Raw genomic sequence first — 6,788 nt, 5'->3', positions numbered from 1 at the left:
TAGATCCCCTTCAAAGTTGTTATATAAGGTTGGATATAAGTCTGCACCAAGTGAGGCTGCTTATAATCTGCATGCACGCGCGCACACACACACACACACACACACACACACACACACACACACACACACACACACACACACACACGAGCACACACACACACACACACACACACACACACACACACACACACACACACACACACACACAGGATCCTTCAGAGAGTCTTGGGGTTTCATGCCTGGTCCTCCTAGATTTGGTGCATCTCTCTCTCTCTCTCTCTCTCTCTCTCTCTCTCTCTCTCTCTCTCTCTCTCTCTCTGGCTGAAAAACACCAACACCAATCCTGATGCAGAGTGTGTGTATCTGTGTGTCAAATCAATCTGCAGAGAGGAGAACAGAACAGAACAGATCAAAGGAGGATAGAACAGAACAGAATAGATCAAAGGAGGATAGAACAGAACAGATCAAAGGAGGATAGAACAGAACAGAATAGATCAAAGGAGGATAGAACAGAACAGATCAAAGGAGGATAGAACAGAACAGAATAGATCAAAGGAGGATAGAACAGAACAGAACAGATCAAAGGAGGATAGAACAGAACAGAACAGATCAAAGAAGGATAGAACAGAACAGATCAAAGGAGGATAGAACAGAACAGAACAGATCAAAGAAGGATAGAACAGAACAGTTTAAAGGAGGATAGAACAGAATAGAACAGATCAAAGGAGGATAGAACAGAACAGAACAGATCAAAGGAGGATAGAACAGAACAGAACAGATCAAATGAGGATAGAACAGAACATAATAGATCTAAGGAGGATAGAACAGAACAGAACAGATCAAAGGAGGATAGAACAGAACATAATAGATCAAAGGAGGATAGAACAGAACAGAACAGATCAAAGAAGGATAGAACAGAACAGAACAGATCAAAGGAGGATAGAACAGAACAGAACAGATCAAAGAAGGATAGAACAGAACAGAATAGATCAAAGGAGGATAGAACAGAACAGATCAAAGGAGGATAGAACAGAACAGAACAGATCAAAGAAGGATAGAACAGAACAGAACAGATCAAAGAAGGATAGAACAGAACAGAACAGATCAAAGAAGGATAGAATAGAACAGAACAGATCAAAGGAGGATAGAACAGAACAGATCAAAGGAGGATAGAACAGAACAGAACAGATCAAAGAAGGATAGAACAGAACAGAACAGATCAAATGAGGATAGAACAGAACAGAACAGATCAAATGAGGATAGAACAGAACAGAACAGATCAAAGAAGGATAGAACAGAACAGAACAGATCAAAGAAGGATAGAACAGAATGGAACAGATCAAAGGAGGATTGAATGGAATAGATCAAAGCAGAATAGAACAGAATGGAACAGGTCAAAGCAGAATAGAATAGAACGGAACAGATCAAAGCAGAATAGAATGGAACAGATCCAACCAGCATAGAATGGAACAGATCAAACCAGCATAGAAATGAACAGATCAAAACAACAGTGATTAATTGTAGACAGATAAAGAGAAACCAGGGACGACCATATACATGTCAGTTTAATCTGAGTAAAGGAGTCGGTCACATGTCCCTCTGTCTGTTGACACTGTGGTAAACTCTCTCTCTATAGCTCATTTCTCTCTTCATGACAACTGTACAGGCTGAATTTATAAACAACTCACCTGTTTACAGCAGATTAAGGATTAAAGGGAGGTAGGATTAGGGGCGTGGCCTCTTTGACTGACAGGTGGGTGGTGCTATGCTATGTTAGCACTAATTAGCAGCTGTCTGTGTAGCTTGTTCAGTGTTTGATTCATCTCTAGCGGCTCCTGACTATTCTGGACTTTTTTCAAATGAAAGCAAATGAAAGCAAATGAAAGCAAATGAAAGCGAGGTCTGCTGCCTCCAGTTTGAGCGTCTTCATTTCCAGCCGCTCTGTGAGCTGATGTGGAAAAATGGAGCACAGGAGACAACTTTGTTGAAGAGGATTCCTCCTCCTCTTCCTCCTCCTCAGCGGTGGAATAACTGCGAGCTTCCTGGCAGTATCGATCAGACGGTGTGCATCAGTGCACTCTGAGGAGAAGGTCTCCCTTCATCAACATCAAACCATCGGAGCAGAAAAACTGACGTGTCCAAATGATGTTTACACTTCTGCTCTGATGTCTCTCTGAGTGATACAGCCGCCGTCTCTCCCTCCGCACACCAAAGATTAATGATCCTGTGCCGCTGCAGCCCAATAACATTATGTGACATTTACAGAGGGCTAAAAAGCAAAGGCTTAAACACAGCAATTTACAAAGGTCGGCCATTTGTGAGTTTACAGGAAAACGTCTCAGAGCGAGGGGAGAAAAACAGCCTTTCAGAGATTTCTCTTCGTGTGTCGGTGTGAGGATCTGCATGAGGAAAAAGACCACCTTTCACTCATGGAGACACATTCACAGTGTGCTGCAGTTAATTCATATCCTGAAGGAACAATTATTTTAAAAAAATATGATCTATCTCTGCTTCACTGACGTTTACAGTCATTTACATTTCTACAAACCCAGTTTCTCTAACATGTACAAAAAGAGGTCTGCTTTTAGATGAGTGTAGCAAGAAATGGACTCTGCAGAGGAAGCCATCAGGTGTCACCTGTCTGTGAATTCTTCATTAATGACATGGTGCAGGGCATTATCCTGGAAATATCACGGTGACACCCCTAAGAAGAAGAGCGTGATGGTTTATTGGATTCGATCTGTTCTGCAGTCAAAAAGCTTGTGACTGAAAGACAAGAGCTTCTGAAAACATCTACATGAGGTGTGACAGAGGTTTACCTGTCTCCCCTCAGCACTACAGGAAGCATGGTGTTTTCTATTACAGCCCTGCAGATGTTAAACCCTCAGTCCTGAGAAATGGAGACTGTCTGTTTTCTTTGAAATCACAGAACATTCTTAATAAGTCTGAACCCTACTGCAGCTCTTTGGGTTTATGGTTGGAGTATTTTTATGATCTGCCCTGTAAAGCTCTTTAAAAGTTTTCTATCAATGAAGTTCATCATATTTGTTCACCAGTATTCACAACCTTCTTTAAGATGACACCTCCCTATGGGGCGCCGTTTGTAAAGTTATGCACACTGAAACAGCTACAGTTCTCTATATTTAGCTCCAAAACCTCCTAAAAAATTTATTTTAAAAAGTCACTTTTTTTGATCATTTAGAGGAATATTTGTGATCTTCTTCACATTTAATTTTGTTGTGAAAAATATATATTACTATAAATATAAAAAAAAGTTAAATCTAAATTTTACATTTAAGTCTAAATGTTAAATCTAAATGTTACACATAAATCTAAATGTTAAATCTAAATGTTACATATAAATCCAACTGTTAGATGTTAAATCTAAATGTTAAAAATAAATGTTAAATCTAAATCTAAATGTTAAATCTAAATGTTACACATAAATCTAAATGTTAAATCTAAATGTTACATATAAATCTAACTGTTAGATGTTAAATCTAAATGTTAAATGTTAAAAATAACTGTTAAATCTAAATCTAAATGTTAAATCTAAATGTTTAATATGAATATAAATGTTAAATGTTAAATGTTAAATCTTAATGTTGATTGATGAATCTAAAATAATAATAATAATGATAATGATAATAATGAATTAGATTTATATACAAAATTTAGATCTATATTTAACATTTAGATTTATATACAAAATTTAGATCTATATTTAACATTTAGATTTATACTTAACATTTAGAGTTAAATTTTAGATTTATGTATAATTTTAGATCTGTATTTAACATTTATATTTATATTTAACATTTATAATTATACTTAACATTTAGATTTAAAATGTATATATATATATATATATATAAATTTAGATCTATATTTAACATTTATATTTATATTTTACAGTTATACATATATATTTAACATGTATATTTATATTTAAAATTTAGATTAAATGTTTAACATTTATACTTATATTTAGCATTTGGATTCAACAGTGATTTTAACTTAATATATTTTTCACAACACAATTCAATTTGAAGATCACCTACAGTACATTCCTCTTAATGTGATAAGAAAGTGATTTTTTAAAATTCCCTCTACATTCAATGTTTCTGAGCTCAATGTGGAGAATTGCTGCTTTTATTTTCAGTGTGCACAACTTTTCAAACGGCGCCCCATACCTCCCTGCACACTCAGGGTTAGCATGTTTATCTCATACTTCCTGTCGTATCTGACGCGTGCCCGTCATGTCTGAACTCGTTCCTGTGGACTTCCAGGTCTGCGGTTACAGAGGACACACTGGAGCTGCAGAGTAACCTGCAGGCTGAATGGCATCCTGACAAACAGCTGCTCGTCCTGACAAATATTTGTTCACTCTCGCTATCAGCCGTCAGGTCCCTGTATCGCTCTTCAAACAGCTTATCTAAACACCTGCAGCAGGACACGGCAGCTGATGCAGGAGGCTGAGGCTAATGGAGCAGTCAGAGACCGGACAGTCAGAGGTCAGGACACTGAGGAGGAGACGCAGTTATGAGGGAGACCATGGCACGAGGAGAAGGAGGAGCATTCATATCTTTACAGAGTGTGGTCCTTCTGTCCCCAGAGCTCCCCTCTCTGAGCATCAGCATCAGTTCACCCTGTCTTTACCGGGGTGTTAGTATTTCTTTAATCCCATATCATCTCCTCCGTAAAGCTGTGCACTTCATACTGCTGCCATCTGTCCCACAGAAACCTGACCTGGACCAGATGACCTGGACCCCCGGAGTCCCCGGGGTCATGGCTCGGAGCCCACTCTATGTTTTAAGGCTGTGTTACAAAAACAAGGAAAACACTGAGATCATCATGAAATCTTTATTTACTGATGCAGCTCAAACTATTAGAATGTCATTCAATAAGTTACTTTTTTCATAAATAAATACAGAGACGTCAACTTTCATTTATTCACCATATTCATTAATGATTACATCATCAGTCTGTAGCTCTGCTCAGGTCGTACTGAAGTTCAAGTTGTTTTGAGCCTTCAGTCCGTCTTTAGTTCTGTGTCAGGTGTTTCTCTTGACAAATATCCAACAGAGTCTCTCCAGGGTTCAGGTCAGGTCAGCTGGTCTGTTAATCACAGTGATGTCATGGTTATTATCATTCGGTGGTAGTTTTGGCGCTGTGTGCAGCTGCTACATCCTGCTGCAAAACAAAATCATTTCCATAAAGCTTGTCAGCAGATCTATATATTTGTTGAGTTTATTTGATTAGGATAATGCACATTAATCAACATTTCAGCAGTATGCCTCAATGTAAAGATGCTGCAATTAGCACTAAAGCAACATTTCATCCGTAGTCCTGAGGCAGGTTCTTACATATAACAAAAAACTGGTTTTAAAATTATAGGATGTCACAAGACAGTTACCAGGACACGAAAAGACTTAAAACAATTCAGCATATAAAATGAAATGGAAGATATAAATGTTATCATACAGTCTATAGAGATGTTATAACACAGTCTATAGATATGTAATTATACTGTATATAGAGATGTTATTACACAGTCTATAGAGATGTAATTATACTGTCTATATAGAGATGTTATTACACAGTCTATAGAGATGTTATTACACAGTTTAAATATGTCATTACACAGTCTATAAAGATGTTATTACACATGCTATAGAGATGTTATTACACAGTCTATAGAGATGTAATTATACTGTCTATATAGAGATGTTATTACACAGTCTATAGAGATGTTATTACACAATTTAAATATGTCATTACACAGTCTATAAAGATGTTATTACACATGCTATAGAGATGGTATTAAACATTCTGTACAGATGTAATTACACAGTCTATATAGAGATGTTATTACACAGTCTATAGAGATGTTATTACACAGTTTAAAGATGTTATTACACAGTCTATAAAGATGTTATTACACATGCTATAGAGATGGTATTAAACATTCTGTACAGATGTAATTACACAGTCTATATAGAGATGTTATTACACAGTCTATGAAGATGTTATTACACAGTCTATAGAGATGATATTACACAGTCTATATAGATGTTATTACACAGTCTATAAAGATGTTATTACACAGTCTATAAAGATGTTATTACACAGTCTATAAAGATGTTATTACACAGTCTATAGGGAGGATATTACAGTCTATATAGAGATGTTATTACACAGTCTATAAAGATGTTATTACACAGTCTATAAAGATGTTATTACACAGTCTATAGGGAGGATATTACAGTCTATATAGAGATGTTATTATACAGTCTATAGAGATGTTATTGTGATGTATATTTTAATTTAAAGTATGAATACATGTTATTATCTAATATAGAGTGTAATAACTGCATGTGTCCTGCAGATCAGTAAACATGTGTACCGGCTCTGACCTTTCCTCTGCTTCTCCTCGAGCTGCTCTTCTTCAGCAGCAGATGCTGCTTGCTGTCAAATGGCCTACAAAGCAAACTGCACTCCTTTAATCCCATGTGTAGCCAGCATTAAAAATTGGATTGAGACGGATAAGATTAGATTATGGCTGCAGGATTTGACAAAATGTAAAAGCCTAGTTTAGGCTTTAACATAATCTGCTTTCACTCAGAGCGAGCATCAATCCTCCCAGCAGATGCCACGTACACTCTGTGTCCATGTTTTCTTATTTGATCTGCTCCTGTCTTTGGATTTGCTCGGTTTGGATGATGAGCACCGCTTCTTTCTCTTTCAGAAGGATTGAGAGGCTTTTTTGTTGTTGTTGTTCAGACGGA

At 36.9% G+C, this 6,788-nt stretch overlaps 1 long non-coding RNA gene across 1 annotated transcript in view; it reads right to left on the bottom strand.

Annotated features, from left to right (window-relative positions):
- Positions 1–4,849: 4,849 nt before the first annotated feature.
- The window catches only part of LOC117819334, a 2,143-nt gene continuing 204 nt past the window's right edge, over positions 4,850–6,788 (bottom strand). The window contains exons 1-2 of the long non-coding RNA XR_004632537.1: positions 6,417–6,788; positions 4,850–5,193 (exon numbers count right to left, since the gene is read on the bottom strand). The exon at positions 6,417–6,788 is cut by the window's right edge and continues 204 nt beyond it. This is a non-coding gene — a long non-coding RNA (uncharacterized LOC117819334). The remainder of the gene's footprint in view (positions 5,194–6,416) is intronic.

The sequence above is a fragment of the Notolabrus celidotus genome, chromosome 9, assembly GCF_009762535.1.
Source record: "Notolabrus celidotus isolate fNotCel1 chromosome 9, fNotCel1.pri, whole genome shotgun sequence".
Lineage (NCBI taxonomy): Eukaryota > Metazoa > Chordata > Actinopteri > Labriformes > Labridae > Notolabrus > Notolabrus celidotus.
This window is presented reverse-complemented; position numbering and strand designations above follow the sequence as displayed.